Here is a 25,940-nt window from a genome sequence, read left to right on the forward strand (position 1 = left end):
GAGAAAAGTAAAGAAAAGCAAGCAAGGAAACCTGATTGCCAAAAGACACCACTCACCACATGGCTCTGACCATTTACATCTTTTAATTTTTTCAAGGAGGTTAATGAGGTTCTCAAAATTTAGGGAGAACACCTATAAATTAATCCCTTTATTTGTAAATACATGTGCCAAATTTTTTTTTAAAAAACATCACATTTATTTCTCAGAATATAGGTGTTCTTTTCAAGAGGATTGCAATTATGCATTTCCGTGTTCCATTGCTCAGTACCTTAACGAGAGTCCGATTTCCCCGTTACTGCTATACATTTTCTTCCTACAGCCAATGCAGTCTTTACAAATGCTTTTTGGTTTATGGATAATTTCAATTTTGGTCTTATACCTGAAAGTATTACCTAATAAAAATAACATTTGGTCTTGTGGGAATTTAATTCCTGTAACCTGTTCTAAAAAAAATGTTGCAAAATTTATCCAAAAGGGTCTCATTTTAGGACAGGACCAAGTAAAATGTAAAAAAGTACCTATCTCCTGGCCACATCTAAAACATTGATCTGATAAATATGATTTCAATCTTTTTAATTTCTGTGATGTGAGATATAAATGATGTAAAAAAAAATATATTGAATTAATCTGAATCTAAAATTTATAGTGTTTGTCATACTATCTCAACATAACTCTGAACAATTTTGTTAATCAATATGAATATTTAAATCTGTCTCCATCACTGTCTGGACCTATGTATCCTCTGTTTGGGAGTCCCCTTTTCAATAAAGTGTACAAAGCTGAAATAAATTTCTTTATATGTCTTTAACAAATCAACATTTGCACATCACCACATTTTGGTAATAACATTATTGAACCCAATATATCTCTTAACTAAGCTCTTAATTGATAATAACAAAAAAGTGCATTATTTTGTATCCTGTATTTATTTTTTAATTGTTTAAATGACATTAAATTTCCTCCTTTTATAGCAATCTTCTATAAATCTAATTCTATTATGAGACTAAATATTTTAAAATAGTTTATCCATTGAAAATGGAATGTCAATTCCAATTTCATTATTTATCTTCTCCAGAATGGAGGACCATCACCTTCCCAAGATCGTGTTATATGGCGAGCACTCCCCTGGCCACCAAGACGGAGGTGCACCAAAGAAAAGGTACAAGGACTGCTTAAAGAAATCTCTTGGTGCCTGCCACATTGACCATCACCAGTGGGCTGATATCGCCTCCAACCGTGCATCTTGGTGCCTCAAAGTTTGGTGGGCAGCAACCTCCTTTGAAGAAGACCACAGAGCCCACCTCACTGACAAAAGACAAAGGAGGAACAACCCAACACCCAATCCCAACCAACCAATTTTACCTTGCAACCGCTGCAAATGTGCCTGCGTCCCGCATCGGACTTGTCAGTCACCAACGAACCTGCAGCAGACATGGACATACCCCTCCATAAATCTTCATCCACGAAGCCAAGCCAAAGAAAAGAAGAAAATAAATTTATCATCTTCCAGGTATTCATTAAATATTTCAACAAAGGTGGTTCCTTCATCCCAGATATTAATTTTGGTTCCCATTTATATATGAGGTCATCTAATATTCTCTCTTCTACTTTATCGATTTTTATTTTAATCCATGCTGACTTCTCTCCCTCTTCAAAAAATTAAGCAAGAAATCTCATTGGAGCTGTCTCATAATAATCTTAAAAATTTGGAAGCTGTAAGCCACCTAACTCAGACTTCCATGTCAGTTTATCTAAAGAAACTTTTGACATCTTACCCTTCCAGAGAAACGTTCTTATATTTATTTAACTCTTGAAAAAGCTTTTGTGGTAACATTATTGGCAATGTTTGAAATAGGTATTAAGATGGAGTTGAAGGTGATCTCAAGAAATTAATGAATCTTTTAAGCAATTTTATTCTAAGTTGTATCAATCAGAGTCACAGAAAGATAACAAAATAGAAAACTTTTTGTCACAAATAAGGTTACCGAGGTTAAGTTTGGAAGAGCAAGTCGAGCTGGATGCCCCCTTCACCCCAGTGGAGGTGAGGGAGGCATTGAGCTCATTACAAAGCAATAAATCTCTGGGAGAGGATGGTTTCCCCTCCTGAATTTTACAAAAAAATTTTAGGATTTGTTGATTCCTCCCTTAATGGAGGTATTAGACCAAGCAGTAGTAACACACACTCTACTGGAATCTTTTACTACTGCAACATTAATGGTAATACAAAAAAAAGATCCTTTAAAACTATCATCATATTGACCTATTTCATTGTTAAATGGAGATTATAAAATAATGGAAAGAATTTTGATAAATATGGATCAGAAGGGGGTTTGTAAAAAAGATACAGTTTGCAGATTATGTAACTTAGTATAATACACTTGGCACAAAAGAGGGGAGATTTAAGTGTGGCACTGGCTTTAGACATGGACTAGATTAGAATGGGACTTTTTGTTTAAGGGATTGGGACAGATATTTGCAAATTGGATTAGAGACTTGTATAATGAACCTAAAGGTAAGGTTGTAACAAATGGGCAGGTTTCAGCACTATTTCCGTTAACTAGATCTAGTATACAAGGATGTCCACTATTGCCAGCTTTATTTATTTTAGTAATAGGACTACTTGCAGAAGTGATTCGATCTGATCTTGATATTAAGGGATTTAAAATTAATCAAGAGGAATATAAAAATAATTTATTTGCTGATGATGCTTTGATTTATTTGACAGAGACATTAGGTTCAATACATAAATTATATTTAAGATTAGATGAATATAGGAAGGTATCATGCTTTTAAAATAAATTGGGATAAAAGTGAAATTTTGTCCTGCACTATAGGGGATTACGCTCAATGCTAAAGAGATACCCAATTTAAATGACGGACAAATGGAATAAAATATTTATGGATATGGGTAGATAATAAATTAAATAATTTAAATAAATTGAATTATTTACCTTTACTTAAGAAAACTGGAGAAGATTTAAGTGGATGATGTTTCCATTAACATTATTGGGTAGAATTAACTGTGTTAAAATAAATATATTTCCTTGAGTACTTATATTTTCTTGAGCACAGTTTTTTTCTGCACGACTGATAAGTAAAATTCAGCCTCGGCCACAGGAAAAATAATTTCAGGGTTGTATGTGATGTCATTTATTTACTCTTATGATAAATCTGAACTTTGAACTTAATTTTGTTACACTTTCCACAAATGGAATTTGACCTGCTGCCAGTTTTAAGCATTTTCTGTCTTTAGAAAATCCATAATCATTATATCCACAGTTTCTTGCTTTTACATCTTCAAAGAATTTCAATAGCCAAGTTAAAGTTGATCATATTTTCAAAATCTATATTGCTGACTGTTCATGCATATTGATATTTTATTAGCAATGATATCACATGCTTGTTATGAATGCCATCCTTTTCCTTAATATCAAGTCAGGTCAATAGGTAAGTTAAACAAGAAAGTCTGCAGGAACTCAGCAGGTCACGCAACTCATATCTGACGAAAGGGCCAGCCCCAAAACATTGGTTATACTTTACTTTCTGTGGATGCTGCATGACCTGCTGAGTTTCTTATGCTCATTTGTGTGTTGCTCACTAATATTTCCAGTGCATTTGTCTCTGAGTACTATTTTCTTAGTTTTTCATTTGTCCAATGTTCCTGAAAGGATTTTTGTGTCCTCTTCCATGAACTTATTTAATTCCTCTGCAATTTTCTTTTTCCTCCATTATAAATTCTCTCATCTCTGAAAGGTATCACATTTTTCCTCATGATTTTTCCCTTTTCAGATGTCTACAAAAATTCATCCAGTCTTTTTTCATTTATCTTGCTCAGCTCTTGTATTCTATTTGCCTCTACTAGTTTCTTTGTCATTCTTTGCAATGCTTGAACACATTCCAATCTGTAAACTTGCTGTTTTTTTATGGTAAACATAAAGCTTTTTAGTGGATTTCATACCAACTTTAATTGGTCCAGTGCTTGGACCACTTTTCACTTTGTGTCTTTGTCCATTCTCATAGCCTTTAAAATAGTTCCCCAACATACCACAACAATTTGTGCTTACAGTTCAGGATAAGGATTAGGAGAAATAAAGTTATACATTAGACAAAAACCATTGGGATCAGAACCAGGTTACAGGAGAAGGAGAGACCATGGAGTAAAATGACAATCATATTCCATAGCATAGTGCACAATTATTAAGTGATAAAATAGTGTATCAGATGATAACAACAGAATAATACAGTAACTCATTGAGAATGACAATAGTATAATGTTATAGACAATACTGAAGGGCAGAGTACAGTATAGTGTGGCACAAATCTAAGATAGTTTAGGTTAGTACCCTGCCTTTTACTCATCTGAACACTAGGGAATTGCCACATTATTATATTCCATACACCAACTGTTTGGATCTGCATTAAGCATTTAGCAGGTTAAATGTTCCAATAGAGGGAGTGATAGGGCTTTTTGGAAGTTCACAATGTTTTCAGTTTCTGCCGATAGTTTGACTGCCCCCGTGTTAACTTTCTTTTACAAGTTATGGACATGGAAAAGTGGAAAGAATGAGAAGAGATGAGAAGAATCCAGAATATTAATTTGGATATACCAAAGATAAATTTTTAGAGAAATTAATTGATATTATTTATTATTCTATTCCAGTTTTGTTTGAGGTATATGATGTAAGATATTTTGAACTATGTAAGAAAGCTCAGAAAATATTTTGAAGGCATAAACACAGTAAAGAAGAACCTCATATCTTCTTTGATCTGTTGAGTAAATCTAGGACAATTGGTCTTATTTACTATCGTCAGTTAATGCAGCATAGTCAAGGGATACATCAAGGAAACTAATAAGAATGTAGGAAATAGGAGCAAGAGTAAATCATCTGGTTTTTCAAGGCATTATTTCAGTCCATGGCTGATATTCTACTTCTTTGCTATTTTTCCACACTATCTTCATATTCCTTGAGTTTCATAATTCCAGAAATCTATGGACTTGAATGAACACAATGGCCCTGCCTCCAAAGTTCTTTGGGGTAGAGATTTCCTCCAAAGATTCACCATCCTCTGTATGAAATCCCATACAGTATTTTATTCTGAGTCTGTGACCCCCTGGTGCCATACTCTCAACAAGCATCTGAGATGTAAAAATGTCGTAAGCTTCAGTGAGGTCACCTTTTCCTAAAGTTTATGGAATGCAGGATTAGCCTACTCAATCTCTCCTCACAGGGAAAACCTGCCATCTTTGAAATAGTCTGGTGAATCATCTTGGTTCTCTCTCAATAGCAATTATGGTCCCTTTTAGATAAAGGGGCCAAAACTGAACACTTTGCTCCATGTGTGCTTTTAACCAAAGCTCTAGATACAGTAATTATAGTTAAATACATTTACATCAGTTCTCAAATTCACTCATAATAGAGACCAAAATGCAATTTGCCTCTCTATTTGCTAAATACATGTAAGCTTTCATTGATTTGTTTTCAAAAATATGGTGGCACTGTTAGCAAACTGGTTAGCACAACGTCAGTGACTCTGGTTCGAATCCAGTGCTGTTTCTAAGGTGCTTATACATTCTCCCTGTGTCTGCATCCTCTGGATATTCCACTATCCTCCTACCCTTCAAAGCACGAGGTTGTAGGTCATTTAGGTATGGGCGGCATGGGGTCGTGGACCAGAAGGGCCTTTTACAGTGCTGTATGTCTAAATTTGGGGCTGCATGGTTTACAGTGCACATGTGCACAGTTCGCACCTCACTGTTACAGTGCCAGAGACCTGGCTTCAAATTCGGCGCTGTAAGGAGTTTGTACATTTTACCATTGTCTGTGTGGGTTTCTCTGAATGCTTCGGTTTCTTCCCAACATTCAAAGCAGACCAGGGGCTGTGGGGGGTGGGGGGGGGCCAGTGGTGTAGGTTAATCGGTGTATTTGGAGGGCTCGTGGGGTGGAAGGACCTGTTACTCTGTTGTCTAAATTTAAACACCTCCAGTGTATCAACTGATTGTGATGCAGTCTTGAAATGTGGTGTAGGGAAGCTGATGTATTAATTCAAAAATTATCTGGAAAATGTCCATTTTAACCCTAACCAGGACTTGGGTGGGCAGAGGCATGGAGTTAGTGAAAAATACATCTGACGACCAAAGATTCAGATTGATCATATTTTAATTCCCAGCCCAGATTCAGATTCCATTGATCCATTCCTTCACTGGAATGGTTCAAAAGAGGGTGTAATGGTTGTTGGAAGAATCTTTAGCAGCAAGAATGAGGACATGGAAAGGGTTTGTTTTGAAAGGAGGTTGCAAAATATATGCTGGGTCAAGACCTCAGGGGGATGTCAGTACATCCTTCAAGAGGGTGAACGTTTGCAAGGCATTAGGCACTGATGGTGTACCTGGCAGGGGACTGAAAACTGTGCAAACCAACTAGTTGGAGTGTTCACAGACATTTTCAACCTCTCATTGCTGCAGTCAGAGGTTCCCACCTGCTTCAAAAGGGCATGGTGCACAAGAAGAGTAGAGTGAGCTGCCTCAATGACCATCACCCAGTAGCACCAACATCAACTGTAATGAAATGCTTTGAGAGGTTGATTATGGCCAGAATTAACTCATACCTAAATAAAGATCCAGACCCACTGTAATTCGCTTACTGTCACAATCGCTCCACAGCAGATGCAATATCACTGGCTCTCCACTCTGCTCTGTATCACTTAGACAGAGATACATGTATATCGGGTTGCTCTTCATCGACTACAGTTCAGTTTTCACCACCATCATACTGGCCAATAAGTTTCAAACCCGAGCCTCTACACCTCCCTCTGCAACTGAATCCTTGACTTCTTTATTGGAGGATCACAGTCAGTAGAATCAGAAACAACATCTCCTTCTCACTGACAATCAACACAGGTGCACCTCAAGGATTGTATAGCTAGGCACAATTCAAATGTCGTCTACAAATTTATCAATGACGCTATGGTCATTGGCAGAATCACAGATGGCAATGAAAAGCATACAGGAGGGAGATAGATCAACTGGTTGATCTATGATGTGGTCTCACAACAAGAACCTTGCACTCAATGCTAGCAAAAGCAAGGAAATGATCGTGGACTTCAGGTGGGGAAAATCAGAAGAACACAAACCAAGTCCTCATCAAGGGTCATCAGGGGAGAGAGTTAAGAACTTCGAGTTCCTGGGTGACAACATTTCTGAAGATTTGTCCCGGGAACTCCATGTTTTTTTTAAATTTTTTTTATTTTTCACACTATGAACCATACTGATCAAAATACACACAAACAGTTCCCTCTTGAATATACACAGTGTCATTTTCTCCCCTTTTTCCCCCCTCCTTTTCCTCCCTCCTTCGCCCCCCTCCCCACTCACTCAACGTTCAACATGATACATTAAACCCATTAAACTCTATGTTGATGCAATCATGAAAAAAACTTGCTGGCAGCTCTATTTCAATAGAAGTTTGAAGAGATTTTGTATGTCAAAATCTACAGGTGTACTGTGGAGAGTAATCTGACTAGTTGAATCACTGGTATGGATGTGCCAATGTACAGGACAGAAAAAAAAACTACAGAGGGTTTGACTCAGCCATCAAGGGAAACGTAGAGGACTCTACAAGAGGCGGTATCTTAAGAAAGCAGCCTCTAACCTCAAGGACCCTCACCACCAGGTCCATGCCCTCTTCATACTGTTATCATCAGAAAAGATGTGCAGAAGCCTGATAATAAACACCCAGCGGCACAAGAACAGCTTCTTTCCTTCTGCCATTAGATTTCTAAATAATCAATGAATCATAATAACTACCTCATTTTCTCTTATTTTTGTACTAATTTATTTATTTTTAAATGTAATTTATATAATAATTTCACTAAGAAGCTGCTGCAAAACAATGAATTTTGTGACGTGTTCATGACAATTGATTCTGATTCTGAAAAATGGTGATGAGAATTTTAATACTGACATGTTGGCTGAAAAGAACCTAATGTATATTAGTGAGGCCAAGTGATTGATGAATGTACAAAATAGGATGCAAACAGTAAAGTTTTGAATGAACTGAAGTCTGTGGAGGTTGTAGCAAAGTCAACCAGGTGAACATCGGAATGGATGAGCCTGGGATTGACAATGGTATTGCTATAAATAAGCATTCCTTCTAGTAAGTGAATAAAATAACTAACAAACTCATATTTTCCTATAAAAGTGTAAAAGATGATACCCGTCCTCCATGCAGACTCTCACTCTGACCAGGCTGGCTGCTTAGGCAGTGGTTTGTCAAATGACACATATGCACAGAGATACTGAACCCCCTTTCTGAACTGGCATCTCAAGTTTAAAATGCTTTGGTTCATGAAATTTAAAATTTGTATGGCTTTAAGAACTTTGCCACAATATTAATGTGTTTACGTCAAAGACCATTGTTGGGAAGATATGTTGCAAACAACCTCATGTCAGCTGATTGCATGGATACCAATGCATTCAACTTGCCAGGTGAACAAAAGGCCAGAGAGTGATGAATTCCAGCATCAATGTTTACAAAATAGTTCCTTTGGCACACATTATTTTCATCACGTGTTTTTTTTTTGTGCTTCCAAGGAATCTGCTTGGTTTTGCCTGGGGTACAGAATTAGTTCCAAATGTACCAACATAATTCAAGCTTTTGAACCTGAACACTGTCCCAGTCATACTGTTGTTCTAAGTTTGTCTTTTCCTCAGTTCAATGTGAGTAAACAGTAAGTGCTAATCAGGGATTTGTGTTTATGTTCTGAGGAAATAGGAAAGTACAACTAACAAGAGACTGTCAGAAACAAAAAGTACTGAAAAGTATTAGTGATCACAGCACTTACTGCCCTTCCTCTACTCTAAATTCTAGTTCTGGTTTTTCTCTAAGATTTTAAACCACAATTTACAGTAATGTCAAATATTTTTTTTCATTATTGAAATGTTAAGCAGATCTTTCACACACTCTGAGTGCTGGAGTACAATGAATATTATCAATAAGGAGGTATTGTACAAAAGATAGTGCTTTTGAGGCTCCCAATGAAAGTAGCAATTTATTTGGAAAGCCACAGATCAATGAAAGACAGTTAGCATGGATTTGTTTGAGGAAGAACATGCATGACTAAATTGATTGACCTATTTTACAAGGTAACAAGGAGAGGGAAACACATGTGCATCGATGTTCATGGAACTTAACAAGATGTAAACAAAATCCCACATCATAGACTAATCAACAGAGTAAAAGCCCCAAAGATCCATGGAAAAGGAAAAGCAAATATATATATAATTTTTTTTTAAAAGGGCTCTGCGGGGGTTCGGTGCCAAATCTCTTGTTTTTCATGGTCTTTGATAATGATCTGAAATCAAATGTAGTGTAGTGACTCTGGTTAAGCAGTATACAGATGATACTAAAATTAGCAGCAGTTGAAAGTGAGAAAGGAGGAGGACCATGCTAAAATTGTGTAAAATATTCATGATTTAAATTGTAATGGACTGTATACAAAGACTGTGGTGGTACTAGAGAGGGTGCAAAGCAGATTTATGAGGATATTGCCAGGAATGGAAAACTTCAGTTATGAGGAAACATTGATTGGGCTGAGATTATTTTTTATTCATACAAAAGGGTGAGACCAAGTTAAAAGGAAGTACTTCTTTCCTTTAGCAAATAGGCAAATGAGGACAGATCTAATGTTGGAAAAAGGATTAAAGAAAAGTTGAGGCAAAATATTTTCATTCAGAGTGGTAGGATTCTTGAACTCATTCTTTTATTGACTTGAGTTTAGTAGGGCCAAATATTTAAGATATATCTGGATTAGAACTGAGGTTGCTGAACCTTTAAGGCTTTGGATATATGGTTGGGAAGAGGATTCATCTTATTATTTTTTTTCTGTCAAAGGACCAACAATTGTACATTTTATATTTTTTATTCTATGAGATGTTTACATTTATCAGGATCTCTTTTCTCATGAATATTTCCTTCCCACTGGACCTTTCTGTTGTGTGGAGATTCAGACCATTTTTCTATTTGTTCTTCCTTGTCTAAGACTATTAAAAGTCAAACACAGAGTTGGACTGGAATAACGTGTAGAGTAAATTGGTTCAGAGGACAGGAACTACTTGCCATTCCCTGAAAAATTGTGTTTCCACAGATAAACTGGCAGTAGTACTGATGTTAGCACACAGTCAACCACATCCACTGAATTAGTGCCTATGTCTGGGAAAGATGGAGTGTCTGCAAGCACAAACAGAACTGATGGATGGAAATGAGTACCAGGTTGTGGTGAGGGAATTAGAGGCTGTGGTCTCCATTGTGAAAATTGGCAAATCTTGGGTCATAAGCCTCAACCAATACAGAAGGGTTGGTAGGGAAAACAATGTATTCCAGTAGAGATTGGCGAAGCAGATGGAAGGAAATCAAAAAGCAGGAAGTTATTATCTTAAGTTTGATGAAGGGTGGATCACCACTGAGTAACTGATGAAAAATGTAAGGTTTTCTATAACTCACAGAAATCTAGTGCTGCATTCCAAAAACCGAGTCATCCCCACTTTCAGTGAAACCATACCAGGTACACAAGGATGGATTTTAAGTTGAAACGGCTGATTATATTTTTTGACATGGCTTGACCCAGAAATTGTTGTAATTGCATTCCATTCTAAAAAAAAATAGATTTGCAGGTGTACAGCTCTGAAAAAAGATTAAGTGTGAAACCTTCTGGGCAATATGTGGCTGTTCCCTATTAATATTTTGAAAAAAAGAAAGAATAATATTTCTGAAGCATAAATGTGACAGATATTCCCTGTGTGCTTTACAATCAATGACATACCTTTGAATTATAATTATTATGTGTAGAGAAACTCAGTATCCAATTGTGTACAGTAAGGTTACACAAGCTTGGGTTTGATAATGATCAGATAATCTGTTGTGTTGCTTGAGATATAAACACAAATAATAATCTTGCCTTTTCCTGCTGTGAGTTCTTTTATGTCCAACATATATAGTTTGGTATTCCATCAATATTACCCAAGAGATGCTGGTTTTTTTTTTCCATTTTATTAATGAAATTTGACTCTCACTGGTAAGACTAACATTTATTCCCCATCCCCACATGCCCTGACAAAAACTTTCTAGAACTGCTGAGACTGCACACACTGTTATTAGATTGTAATTTGGGATTTTGACACAGCTCTGTATATACTTAAGACAGGTAAGGCCTACTTTGGAATCAAAGTCATGAGTGATGAACCTTCCAGGTAGTGAAGGGTTTGGATTTGGAGGATACATAAAGCAAACCTTGCAGTAAGTTGCTGCAGTGCTCTTGGTATCTGTTACACACTTCTGCTGCACTCAAGGATAATGAAGAGCCGGAAGAGTATTTCCTTCGTATTTAATGTGAAGGAAAGCAAAAACAGTGGAGAAGCTGTAATCTTGAAATAAAAATGTAGGAAATACTCAGATCATGTGCCATCTGTGGAGAGAGAAAAGGGTGAACTTCAGCACATTTAATATGTTGGATGGACATGAATTAAGCGTCTGCTTTTAATGAGTGGCACTGAACATCATGATTGTTGTTGGAACAACACAGAAGTAGAGACTATTCATTTTAAGTCTCCTATCTTGTGCATTGCATAAGGCAGAAGTGTTTGAAGGAGTCACTCAATTGATGTGTGAGCTGTCATGTTGCTGTTTATGATCACTAACAGCAGGAGGTTGATGGTGTGAGGATGAGTGGTGGCAATGTTAGGGGAACTGGTTAGATTCTCTCCTCTCAGAGCGGCCTGTTCAAGTTTTGCTTACTATCAATCTAAGCCTGAATGTTTTCTCAGACTTGTTGTTTGCCAAGAAAGTTTTCTTTATTATCTGAGGAATTGGAAAGTGCAATAATCAGACACATTCCCATTTCAGACTTGAATTGGTGGCCAGAGGTTTAGGACACAGTCCTAAGGACTACCCACAGCTCTCAAGCTGAGATGATTGATCTCCAACAATCACAACCATCTTTCTTTTAATATGTTTTAACTCTGATTCTCATTAACATTTTAATAGATTTTCTTGCATTTATATTTGTTCATTTGTTTCCTTCCTATCAAAAGAAGGGTTTCTCCTGTGTTGTATGAAAAATATGTGATATGCCCTAGGGACAGAGACATGCAGTTCAAAAACAGGCCCGTTGGCCAACCACGTCCACACTAATCATCATGCTTTTGTTTATATTAAATATCAACACATAGCCCGTTACTTAATGTGCCTTGAAAAGTCAAGAATCTATCTAGAAACTTCTAAAATGTTATGTCAATATTGCCTCCACCAACATCTCAGACTGCTGTCGTTCTCTGGATGGTTCCCAACCAAGTCTTTTAGTCCTCACCACAATCCTATGCTCTCTGGTCTTGGATACCTGTACTAACAAAGAAAAGTTTATTATTGTAGATACTCTATCTATGTCCCTCAAAATGTTATATAGCTCTCAGGACTTTCCTCAGCCATTTCTGCTCAAAAAACAGAAGCACAGTTAATCCAGCCTCTCCTCATAATTGGAACATTCCATCCCATGCAACATCCTGGTGACTCCTCTGTCCCATCTCTAGTGTAATCACATTTTTCCTGTAGTGTGGTGACCAAAGTTGCACACAATAGTTGACCTGTGGCCCATTAACAATGTTTTATAAAGTTGTAAAATCACAAAGCTGGAGAAACTCAGCTTGCCAATCTATGTCCTTTATATAACAAAGGTAAGGGTTTAAGCCCGAAACTTCAGTTATGTAATTTTTCCATTGCTATATAAAGGACACTGCTTGACCTGCTGAGTTTCTCCAGCTTTGTGTTTTTAATTCTACCATGGTGTCTGGAGATTTGTTTTACTTTTAGAAAGTTGTACTAACTCCTCCCTGCACTTGCATTTTCTGCCCCAGCTACTGAGGCCATTATCTTCGTCACCACCCAAACAACCTGTGCTGCCACCTTCAGGGATCTTTTAACATACATCAAAGTCCTTTTGCTCACATCAAGGGCTGTACATGTCATACCCATATTTGAAATTTCAAAATGCATCACCTCAAACTTATTTAGGATCAATTCCCCTCTGCCATTGCCCTGTCCAATTTACCAGCTGATCAATATCATTCTGCAACCTGATTTTACCTCACTCTGTTTTCATGTGTTTATGTTGGTCATGATAGAGTAGGGAAGATGCCAGGCCAGGAAGTTACATTTGTGCTGGAATAACAATCTTTAAATGGACTACAGATCCTTATTATGTCCTGATTATTAGTTGATTTATTCTGAAAATAAACTAAAAATAGAAAATGCTGGAAATTTTCGGAATGTCAGATAGCATATGTGGAAAGTGAAACAGAATTAATGTTTCAGATCAAAATCCTTCATCAGAACTGGAAAAGTGAATGAAAAATGTGTAAGCTTTAATTGTAGAAAGGATGGGTCAAAACGAAAATTTCTGATAGGGAGTCAGTTTTCTCATTGTGGTGGGACCAAACTGACTGCTACACCTTTCTAAACTCAGCCACCTTTGTAAGTAATAATCTGACACGTCATTCATGATGATAGACATTCAAGTCTCTATGCTGTGTACATTCTCGACCCTTACTTCCATTATGGTTGTTTAGGTTGGAGTATTGTCTCACTCATCGGAGAGGTGACAGTAGACTATAATCATCAGGAAGTTCACTTAACCAGTCCCCAACTTGAACCTGAGATTTATTGGTGTTATTTTTAAAATTTTTAGTCATACAGCAGAGTAACAGGCCCTTTTGGCCCACGAGCCCATGCCACCCAATTGACCTGCTACCCGTGGTATGTTTCTGAACAGGGGAGGAAACCCATGCAGACACAGGAGAATGTTTAAACTCCCTACAACCGTGTGGAATTCAAAGCCCGATCTTGATCACTGGCGCTGTAACAGTGTTGTGCTAACCGCCAAGCTAACTGTGCCACCCTAATGTGTATCAAGTAACTGAATGTGCACACTCTGTGCCCATGACACCAAAATGGGCCTGATAGACATATTGGCCAAAACATTTATTTGTGAGAATAACTGCACCAATCTGTGGCAACAATGAGATGCTGGTGCAACTCAACATATCAATCAGCATCCATGGACAGAAATGATCAGTCACCATTTTGAATTGTGACCCTTTAACTGAAACCTCCTGATCAAAATGTTGATGAAATCGATGCAGCCTGAATTGTTGTGTTTTTCCAGCATTGCAAATTGTTGTGTTTTTCCAGCATTGCAAAATTTGCTCAAGATTCCATCATCTGCAGTTTTTGTGTTTCTCTGTGTTAGAATCTACTTTAACCAGGCTTTGGGTAATTCCCAGTTTTGACACAAGACATCAGGTATTAATGAATAGGCTTTTGCAGGGATACCAGCGATTGGATGCCCTTGATATACATGCTGGGTCTTTGCCAGCTGGTCAGATTGGTTTTAATTTAGTATTATTTTTCATATTCTTTGATCTATCTGGATGGACAAAGAGATCATTTCTTGAATGATTGGAGTTTAACGATCTTGATGTAGGTATGGTATCATAAATACCGTGTGGGGAAGTCAGATTACTTGAAAGGGCATGAGTTGGGTTTAGTTCCTGGAATGGATCTATTCTCGGAGGTAAGAGTTGAACAAACACTAACATGGAAAAACAGCACAGCAAACTTTCCATTTTCACTCAGCTGTTATACTTTGACTGTATTGCCATCCACCACTGCTTGACGTTCTGTGTGATAACACTGAACTGCAGTCTATGAAATCTGTAAGCGATCCGTTGTATTTATTTATTTATTTTTGTAGTGTTTTCATTCCCTTCATCTGAATCAGAAACAATAGAGTTGATAAATCAGAAATGTAAAACATGTAAATACACAATCTCATACCCATACCTTCCACAGAAATTCATCACTTCTGAAGGACTTGGACTGACGAAACTGAATAATCCATCAACAAGTAAACATTTTTCACTTAACCCTTAGATTACCAATATTTAGACAATAGACAATAGACAATAGGAGCTGGAGTAGGACATTTGGCCCATCGGGCCAGCACCGCCATTTTAGATCATGGCTGATCATTACCATCAGTACCCCTTTCCAGCCTTATCCCCATAACCCTTAACTCCGTTACCCACAAGAGTCTTATCTAACTCTCTTTTGAACATAGTCAGCGAATCCGCCTCTACCACCCTCTGTGGCAGAGCATTCCACAGATTCACACTTCTCTGGGTAAAAAAATCCTTTCTCATCTCCGTCCTAAAGGGCCTACCCTGTATTCTTAAACTATGCCCTCTAGTCCTCGTCTCCCCCATCATTGGGAACAAGTAATCAGACTTCACCTTGTCTATCCCCCTGATGATTTTGTATACCTCAATCATGTCCCCCCTCATCCTTCTAAACTCCAATGGATACAAGTCCAGTTTTTCTAGCCTTGCTGCATATGACAACCCTGCCATCCCTGGAACTAACCTTGTAAATCTGCGCTGCACACCCTCTATAGCTAGTATGTCCTTCCTCAAGTTTGGAGACCAGAACTATTTATCTTAATAAACAGTTGGTTTTCTGATTAGATTGAAGATATTTATTTCACTTTCTTCTGGATTGACCCCCACAATCTAGACATCCTTGGAAAAAATAATAGATCAAACTGCTTCAACATTCCATACATCTTGGGTAATGGTCTGCCTCAAGTTCCATTTTTCCACCCTTTGCACATTTCCTTATTTCTTTAGTGACCCAAAATCTACCAGTCTCTGCCTTTTTATATACTCAGTTACTGCATCCAAAATGCAAGAGAATTCTAAAGGTTAAGAACCACCCCCCCACCCCCAACATCAGTCAAGAATGATCAACTTCAAGTAATCCCTATGTCATAGATGCTCTGTGATTAGTAAGGGATTACTTAAAGTGGTATGTGAGTGGAAAGAACAAGTTTGAAAACCACTGCTGTAAACACTCTAATCTCTCAGCACCTAACTCAGATATACTCAAAATTATGCATATTTTAATTAAATCATTTGTCTTTTGTCTTAACTCCAGACATATGGGTCCATCCATCTCATTCCTCACAAGGAAGTCTAACCCCTCCCAAAAATCAATCTGCATTGCATTTCCTTCAAGTTAATGCATCCTTCTTGAGGAATTGGAACTAAAACTTCACATGACACAAAGTCCTGCATGGTTTGCAACATGTTAGCTTCAGGTATTTCCAGCACTGATTAGTTTCCTGTTGTTTAAAAGTCACGTGCCTAGAAATTCAAGTGAATCTAAATCCCAGATTGACCATTTCACTCGTGCATCTTCATGGCACTTTTTAATTCAGCTTGAGGCAAAAGATGATGTATATATTCAAAATTGTGATGTCTGGTATCAGGCTGTTCTGGAGGGTTGCAGGGAGGGGCTTGCTGTGAGGACCATGGGCAATAGGTCTGATTGAGGTCTCTGCACCGGGATGGGCAGCAGGGAGTTGTCAAAAGGAGGTAAATGTTTGTGGAATCTGGAATGATTGGGTTATGGGTGATATGACAGAATGATAGAACAATCTAGCACAGGAACAAGCCCTTCAGTCCACAATGGTCAGGGTGGATGTGTGAAGGATCAGGAGGAGGGGGCAGGTCATCTGAAGCAATTGACACCCTAGTTCAGGGAATGGTATGTCTGGAATCCAGGGTCATTGTGTGAAAGTAGATTTTAGAATACAAGAAAAGTATAAGTTTTAAAATGTTGTTTGGAAGGGAAAGGGGGAACTGCACTTTTGGGCTGTATTCCTTTCTTGTTATCAGTTTGAGAGCTGATAAGAAGCTTCTCATTTGGTAGGGTGGTGTGAGACTACCAAATCCCGAGAGAATTTTAAGGTATATGCACTTGTGGATAAGTCTGATTGAATGTTGCAGAAAACTAGAGATTAGAAAGTAAAAATAAGGTAAATTTGTAAGCCATGAGGCAGTCTCCTTTGGAGTAAGTTAGCAGCTCATGGCTGTACTTTTGCTGTAATAGAGTTCTCAAGTTGTGCAAAGTTATTTAAAAATTGTTTTTTCAGCTGTTTGCTTTCAAGCAACCTCAGGTGCTTTTAACAAGTGGGAACATGAAAGATTGGAGACTAGCATGAGAATGGGGTTAACTGCATGATAAAATCTGGATCCATCTTGACCTGGGATTGGTCTGACCTGTGGTAGGCTGGAAGAATTGGATCATAGATATGGGTGTGTGGAGAGAGACAGGCCAGCATTAGAGATTTGGGTTAGGGATGAAAAAGCTGTTATATGATTGAAATTCTCAGCAATTCTGCTTTGCTTTCAACCCCACAAAAATAATTGAGTTATACTTAATTGTTATTGTCATGTGTAATGAGATACAGTGAAATTCTTTGTTTTGAATGGCAGACAGACAAGTCGGCTCATTTGATGTATAGCAGTTTGTGCAAAATAAAACTAAAAGTGCAAATTGTAGTTGGACAATAAGTCAAAGAGTGGAGAGTATGGTGTTACAAAGGCAATGTGCAGGTCATACAGAAGAGCACAGTTTAAAATAATCAGATAGCAGGAATGAAACTTTCTTTGAATCTGGAGATTTGTGTTTTCAGATTGTCAATGTGAAACTTCTGTATAGGGTTGGTCGTGGAGATAAAGAGAAGGAAGTGTGGCTTGTGTGGGATGGGTCCTGTGATTCGTTGGCAACTTTCCAAAGAGAGTGGGAGACATCAATGTAAGTTAATGGATGGAAGGAGGTTAATTTGCATGAAGACTTGAGAATAAAATTTTCTTTAGATCCAAAGATCTTTTTAATTGGAGAAGTTAGTGAAATGGCTTTGATATATAAACTGGATACATTTCAGATGAGGGTTTTTGCGATTAGCTCTAGCAGTAGCAAGGAAATGTATATGGAAAGATCAAATAGAGCTTAATTTACAAAGATGGCATTCAGAAATGAAGTTGTGTATACCAATGGAGAAGATATCTTACAATTTAAGGGATAAATACTATGTATTTAAAAAGATTTGGAGCCCATATTTGGACCATTTTAATCTGAAAATTTAAGGCTGGTCTTGAGTGCTGCTGGATCTCCTTATATAGTAAATGAATGATGTGAGATATTCTCCTTATCATCTACTTTTCTTTAGCTTTTTCTTTAATTGGGGGTAGGTGGGTTAGAGTTAGATTAGTGGGAGGGGTAATGTTTTGGGGGGAGGAAAGGTTAGGGGTTTTCTTTTTGGATTTTCTGTAGTTCTTTTTAGTTTATTTTTATGTAACCACAAATGATTTTGACAACTTGTTAACATTTCAGTTACATAACTGTGGTTATTACTTTGTTTTCTAATAAATAAAATATTTAAAAAAAAGACTTGGGTGGCATTTACAACATATTGCAGTTATAGTTTCTGGCACTCTGGCAGAGCAGTCCTGCACCAAGCTCTGTTGCATCCAGACAGGATACATTTTCCAACATTTAATTCCACCTTCTATTTCTGCCCCTTTATTTAACAATCTACATCCCAGAGTAGATGCTTTCATCCTCCTAACAAGATCATTGTCCCACTTTAGTCTCAATGAAGTGTCCTGAGCTGAAACATTTACTATTTCTCTCCACCTAACCCACTGAGTCCCTCCACCAATGCTTTGTTCACTCGAAATTTCAGCATCTGCAGCTTTATTCTTCTCACAAAATATTTACTCCTACTTCCATTCATTATTCATCAGTGATCAGTGGCAAGTTCCCTCATTTAAAAAAAAACTGCAAAAACAACTACAAAAGATCTAAAATAGTATACTTAATTGAATTGAAATTTGTCAATTAATATAAATATCTTCAAGCTATCCTAAGTAAATCACAAAATTCTGTAGACACTGTGGTTGAAGTAAAAACACAAAATGCAGGAGAAACTCAGCAGGTCAAACAGCATCCTTTATGTTCTTCTTTGGCTTGGCTTCGCGGACGAAGATTTATGGAGGGGGTAAATGTCCACATCAGCTGCAGGCTCGTTTGTGGCTGACAAGTCCGATGCGGGATAGGCAGACGCGGTTGCAGGGGAAAATTGGTTGGTTGGGGTTGGGTGTTGGGTTTTTCCTCCTTTGCCTTTTGTCAGTGAGGTGGGCTCTGCGGTCTTCTTCAAAGGAGGTTGCTGCCCGCCGATCTGTGAGGCGCCAAGATGCACGGTTTGAGGTGATATCTGCCCACTGCCGGTGGTCAATGTGGCAGGCACCAAGAAATTTCTTTAGGCAGTCCTTGTACCTTTTCTTTGGTGCACCTCTGTCACGGTGGCCAGTGGAGAGCTCGCCATATAACACGATCTTGGGAAGGCGATGGTCCTCCATTCTGGAGACGTGACCCACCCAGTGCAGCTAGATCTTCAGCAGCGTAGACTCGATGCTGTCGACCTCTGCCATCTCGAGTACTTCGACGTTAGGGATGAAAGCGCTCCAATGAATGTTGAGGATGGAGCAGAGACAACGCTGGTGGAAGCATTCTAGGAGCTGTAGGTGATGCCGGTAGAGGACCCATAATTCGGAGCCGAACAGGAGTGTGGGTATGAAAACGGCTCTGTATACGCTTATCTTTGTGAGGTTTTTCAGTTGGTTGTTTTTCCAGACTCTTTTGTGTAGTCTTCCAAAGGCGCTATTTGCCTTGGCGAGTCTGTTGTCTATCTGTTGTCAAAGGTTAAAATACAGAACCGATGTTTTGGGCTTGAGCCCTTTATCAAAGTATGAGAAAACGCTGGCAAGCATCCGAACAAAAGAGTGGAGGTGGGGGGTGGGGGGGAAAGAAGAGGAGGCAAAAGCAGGAGATGATTGGAGGATGAAAGGATGGAGGGAACAGCAGCAGAAGGGGAGAAGGGATGGATGGATGGGTGGGCAGAAGAACTGGAAAGACAGGAAAAGAGGAGGGGGAGAAACAATCAGGTTTAATGGAAAGCAGTGAAGTCGATGTTAATGCCATTTGGCTAGAGAATGCCCAAATGGGAAATAAGATGTTGTTTCTCCAGTCTGTGGGTGCCCAAGGTGGGACAGTACACAAGGCCAAGGACAAGCATGTGAGTGTGAGAGTGTGACTCAGAATTGAAAATGTTGGCCACTGGGAGGTTGCTGTGTTCCAAATGGAACGGAGGAGCAGAGCGAAGCGATCTCCCAGTCTGCGACCACTCTCTTTGTTGTAGAGAATGCCACAAAGGTTGCACCAGATGCAGTAAATAAGTTCTCTGGATGTACGAGTGAAGTGATGCTTCACATGAAAGGCCTGTTTTGGGTCCTGACCCGTGGTGAGGTGGTGTGGGCCCAAGTGTTGCACCACCTGTGGACACCGGGGAAGGTGTCGGTGGTGCGATGTGTGGGGAGGAATGAGTGCATGAGGGCATCGTGGAGGGAACAGTCACTGCAGAAAGTTTAAAGGGGAGGAGAAAGAAAAATGTGCCTGGTGGTAGGATCCTGTAGTAAATGCCAGCAGATTATATCTTGGATGCAGAGGCTGGTGGTAGATTAGGATGAGGGGGATTCCATGTTTGTGGCATCTGGGGGCAGAGGGGGCCAGGACAGATGAGCGGGAAATGGAGGAGAGCGGGTGAGGGCTGAGTCGATGGTGGTGGAGGGGAAGCTGCGTTGGTGGAAAAAGACAGAAATTTTGGAAGATCTGGACTGTAAGACTTCATTTTGGGAACTGATGTGGCAGAGATGAAGAAATTGAGAGAAAGGGGAGAGACAGAGAGATCCAGGAAAGGGAGCATGTTCTCTTAGATGGATCAGGTGAGTTTGTGATCAGGGTGGAAGTTGGCCACGAAGTGGATGAAGTTGATAAGCTCATTGCGGGTGCATGAGGCAGTAATCGTCAATATACTGGAGGATGAATTGAAAGGTCTTGCCTGTGTAGGCTTGCAGCATGAATTGCTCTACAAAGCCTACAAACAGGCAAGCATAGCTGGGACACATGCTGGCGCCCATGGCTACTCCTTTGGGAGTTGAAGAAGTTATTTAGAGTGAGGATAAGTTTTGCCAGGCAGAGAGGGTGGTGATGGAGGGAGTCTAGTCGGGTGTTTGGTCCAGGAAGAAGCAAAGTGATTTCAGACCTTCTGTGTGGGGGATAGAGGTATAAAAAGATTGGACATCCGTAATGAAGATGAGGTAGTTTGGTTCGGGGAACCTGAAGTCATTGACGTGATGGAGTGCATGTGAAATGTTGCGGATGTAGGTGGGGAGGTATTGGACTAAGGGAGAAAAGATGGTCAAGATAAGATGAAACTAGTTCAGTGGGACAGGAGCAGACAGAAACATTGGGTCTGTCTGGATGGTTGGGTTTGTGTATCTTGGGTAGTAGCTAGATACAGGCAGTGCCAGGGTGGGAGAGAATGAGGTTGGTGGCTGTGAAGGAGAGGTGACCAAAATTGATGGGGTTGGAGATGGTGTTAGAGACAATGGCTTGATGTGCAGTGGTGGGGTCCTGTGGGAGGGGACAATAGGAGGTGTCTGAAATCTGCCGACTGGCCTCGGCAAGGGAGAGGTCAGTGCGCCAGACAAGTTAGCCTAGTGCAAAAAAGTGACTTGACAATAGTTCAGACAAACATTTTGTGGAATTGAAGCAGTTCATGATTAGTGTAACAAGGGCAAGTTCAAAAGTCTGATAGCTGTTGGAAAGAAACTATTCTCTAATCTGGAGGTGCTAGTTTTCAGGCTTTTGTGCCTTCTGAGAAGATATAAATCACCGTAGCAGTGAGAAGAGGTTGTGACCAGGGTGATGAGGGTCCTTTATGATGTTGGCTGCCGTGGATAACAGGCATGATGAACACCCAGCTTTTGAGTACTTTGAGTTTTAATCATGCCGTTGCTGTTTTATTTGGCCTCAGTTATGCTCTTGCCATTAATTATTAAGGGTGATTAAGATCGCACTTATTGACTAGTTTAAAAACCCTCTGCAACTGTCAATGTTAGAATCTCTATTAATCATGTATTTATCAAACTATACTTAAAAACACACAGCTATAATGACCTTCCACAACTCCAAAGAGTCACAATACACATTACAGTCAATTAAGTAAAACTACAACCACATTTCAAAATAATTGTGGCAAATACAGTGCATAATGTGCAAGCATCAAGATGTCCCAAACAGTGGTAAGATATTCTCCATATAATCTGTTTTCGTGATGTAGCTTGAGAGAAATATATTGACCAGAATCTCACTAACTGGTTTTTCCAAATTGAGCCAACCGATTGTTCTAACCAAGAAACTGGAAGGACTCTTGATTTAATTGCTGAGCCAACAGATGGTACATTGAGCAACATGGCACATTAGTTTTAATAAAGATTAAACCAAAGGATAATAGGATTCTTTGAATTGTTTGAGAACAGCAATCGAGCATCGTTGCAACATCACAATCCATAAAAATTAAAAATAATACATTCTTGCTATGATAACAATAACAAATACAGTAAAACCCCTGGAGTCTGGCACCAACAGGGATTGGTAGAGTTTTCTGGTTGCTTGAGACTCATTATTACAATGCCTAACTAATACACATGCATTAAGAATAAAAGACAATTCTGTACTTAAACTGAACAAATTTCACTTGCATTCATTTACTTTATTTTCAAGCACATTCTTTGAAAACATTTAATCGTTGCTGCATCAGCAGGTTCTTCCCCCTCCATGGAGCCGCCCAAAAGACAAACAATAACATTATAATTAACCTTCTCTCTCCCAAATATACCTTGCTGATATACTTGATAATATACTAATAAAGTTATAAAGAATAAATTCATTGTGCCTAATAATACTTCCTTTGTTATTATTAAATTAAGGCATTTTTGATTAATAAAATAGATCTGAGTTTGATAATACCTAGCTGGGATGAATTGGAATCATTGATTTGTAACAGTAATATAAATAAATTTATTTCTGTAATGTATAATTTACTTCAAAGGAAAGCTCCCAGAATAGTGGTACATAAATTAAGATAAAGATAGGAAGTGAATCAAAGTAGACAAATAAATGAGAAAGACTGGATGGAATTATGCAAGAAAAATATAAAAACTATAAATGTTAGGCTGTAGTGGCCAGCATGTAGAGATGCAGACTGGCCCACAAAATGGCCGATGAACCTGGGGGTGATACTGACTGTCATCCCAGGTGACCTCTGCACAGTGGGAAGATGGGGAACTCTGGCAGGAATGCCGGCCAATCCCAGGCCGGTGCTCTGATGATGCAGGGTCCTGACATCAGTGCTTTGGGCCCATATAAGCACAACAGCCAGAGCAATAAACCAGTTTAGTTTTCCAAGGCTTTGGTGTGTGTTTCGTTCTTCTCCACGCTCGCATAGCGCGAACGCTACAAGGTATAGGTTAGTTCAATATAACTTTTTGCATCAGTTATATTTGACTTCACAAAAATTAAAAACGTAGATTGAATCCTGCTACATCAGATTGAAGTTTTAGGTGTGGTCTTGGGATTGGATCTTTTTTGCAAACTACTTGGCAGTGTCCTAAAGTTAAATATTTTTTGCTGGAAGTTGGTAACTTTTTGGAATAGATTACAGGGGTCAAATTCCCACAGGATCCAATGTTATTTTTATTGAGAAATATTAAGGTTATAAGACCTAAATTACAATTAACTATGTATCAAATTGAATTTGTACAAATTGCTTTAGCAGTTTCTAGAAATGTGTAGCAATATCATGGGAGTCAGATACAGATTTTGGTATGGAAAGATGGCATGTGGAATTTTGTAGCTGTATACAACTTGAGAAGATTACTTACATGAGATAAATATCATGTATTTTGGAAAATGTGGAGCCCATAATAAACTCTCTGAAGACCTAATTTCTTGGTAACCTCCAATATTAGACTTTATGATATAAATCAGTGGTTCTCAACCTGTTTCTTTCCACACACAAACCACAAAGTAATCCCTATGACTGTGGTTAGTAAGGGATTGCTTGAGATGGTTTGTGAATGGGAAGAGAATGTTGAGAATCATTGCTCTAGACCCAATTGTTACTGAGATATTTTGCTTGAGAAAATTTGTCATTGGCCCATTTCCTTTAGAGTTATGAAACCGTGCACATAACAAGTCAATTAGGTACGATTAAAACGGTGGTTTTCAAACTTTTCCTTTCCACCCACGTACCACTTTAGGCAATCCCTTGCTAATCGCTGAGCACCTATGGCATAGAGAATACTTAAAGTGGTATGTAAGTGGAAAGAAAAAGATTGAGAACCACTGATATAAATATTGTATTCCCTTGGCATTCTCTGGTCCTTTCTTTTTTTTTCTAGGAGTTTTGGGGGGAGGGTGGGAAGGGCAGTTTTTATAGACCACAAGTATAACTTTTTGAAATAACTTTTGAATTCAATATTAATGTAATTATTATTGTGGTTTAAAATTTGTAAATAAAATATTTTTAAAAAACTTTATTCAAACAGTTGCTATGAGTAAACATGATCAAGGCAGTCCACGACAGAAGTCCAGAGAGGCTGGTGATCTCAGGAAAACTACTTGTTGGATGCATTTTACAGGCAAACTGTGGCCACTATTTCTGATCCCAGCAAGGATCTGGTTCAGATGTCAGTTGGATTGTGAATCAGATCGACTGGACATAATCATTGATCATTGAGAATCCACCAATCAGGAACCAAGCGAGTTGTGCCTTGGTCTAGAACAGCCGTTCTCAACAGGGACCACAGCACGTTAAGGAGTGGAGGGCACGGACTGAAATCATAAAGGTTTTTTATGTTTTTCTATATAGTTGGTAGGAGAGAAGTACAGAAGATATCAACTAAATGACAGCTTCTCAGGGATGATGTCCCATAAACTTTGAACACAGTCCTAAGGTGAATGGGGAGGGGGGGCATAGCCAAAACAGGGTTGCTCTAGAATTTAATGTGGATGGAGAACTTCTGGTGTTCCCAGCACCTGATCAAGAAATTAAAAATGAAAGATCGGCATTCATTTCCCCATCATGATTTTCTAGAGGTCTTCACAGTCAATAAAATGTGAAAGTGTAGTAATTACTGTAGAACAAAGAGACTTGTGGGTACAAGTACATGTCATGAAAGTAGGATAGGGTAGGCAGGGTGATGAGGAAGGGATTTGACACACTTGCCTACATCAGTCACGGCATTGAGTACAAGAGCAGGGGCATCATATTACAATTGATTAAGGCATTGGTGAGACTGCATTTGGAGTATTGCATGCCATATTGGTCACCTGGATTTAGGAATGTTAATCAGACTGGTAGGCTTGAATTTTAACGAAAACCTGCATAGGCTGGGATGTTTTTCCCTGAAGCGTAAGAGGTTAAGGGAGGACCTTCTAGAGCTATATTAAATAATGAGGGACGTCGGTAAACAGACATAGTCTTTTTCCAGGATAGAGGGTGTATAACTAGGGAGCATAGATTTAATGAGAAAAGGGAAAGATTTAAAAAGAGGCCTCAGGGGCACCTTCTTCGCACAGAGATTGTTGGGTATATGGAACAAGATGCCAGAGGAAGTGGTAGAAGCAGAGATGATTGTAACATTTAAAACATTTAGAAATAGAGGGATATGGTCCAAACACAGGTAAATGAAACTAGATTAGTCGGCATGGACAAATTGGGCCAAAGGGCCTGTTTCTATTGCTATGGAACTCTGTGACTGTTTAATCTATTTTGTGGATGTTGATTAAGGGATGTTTATTGTTAGAAAAACATTTCTTTGTTTCTCAAGGTCTGATGGTATATCCACATTTGTTTAAATAAATTGACAAACCATTAGTTAAGAATTTGACAGGTAGTTACAAATAATTCTTGGATGGAAGAAGATCCAAGGTTAACTGTCAAGACTCCATGATGAGTAATTCTATCTTCAATATTGTTTCAAACTTGCATCTGGCTAGGTTTTTGATCACTGCATTTTAGACTTTGTTTTACAGGCACTTGCTTTGTGAAATGCCATCAGATGTTTTCTTATGTTTAAGTTTTTG

General features: G+C 38.7%; 1 long non-coding RNA gene across 3 annotated transcripts in view; it reads left to right on the forward strand.

Moving 5' to 3' along the window:
* The window catches only part of LOC138755196 (uncharacterized), a 334,189-nt gene that overhangs the window by 74,905 nt on the left and 233,344 nt on the right, over positions 1 to 25,940 (forward strand). For 2 of the 3 annotated variants that reach the window (XR_011352103.1, XR_011352101.1), the window contains exon 2: positions 1,076 to 1,510. The exons of the other annotated variant lie outside the window; for it this stretch is intronic. This is a non-coding gene — a long non-coding RNA (uncharacterized lncRNA). The remainder of the gene's footprint in view (positions 1 to 1,075; positions 1,511 to 25,940) is intronic. 3 annotated transcript variants of the gene reach the window in all.

The sequence above is a fragment of the Narcine bancroftii genome, chromosome 2 (assembly GCF_036971445.1).
Source record: "Narcine bancroftii isolate sNarBan1 chromosome 2, sNarBan1.hap1, whole genome shotgun sequence".
NCBI lineage: Eukaryota > Metazoa > Chordata > Chondrichthyes > Torpediniformes > Narcinidae > Narcine > Narcine bancroftii.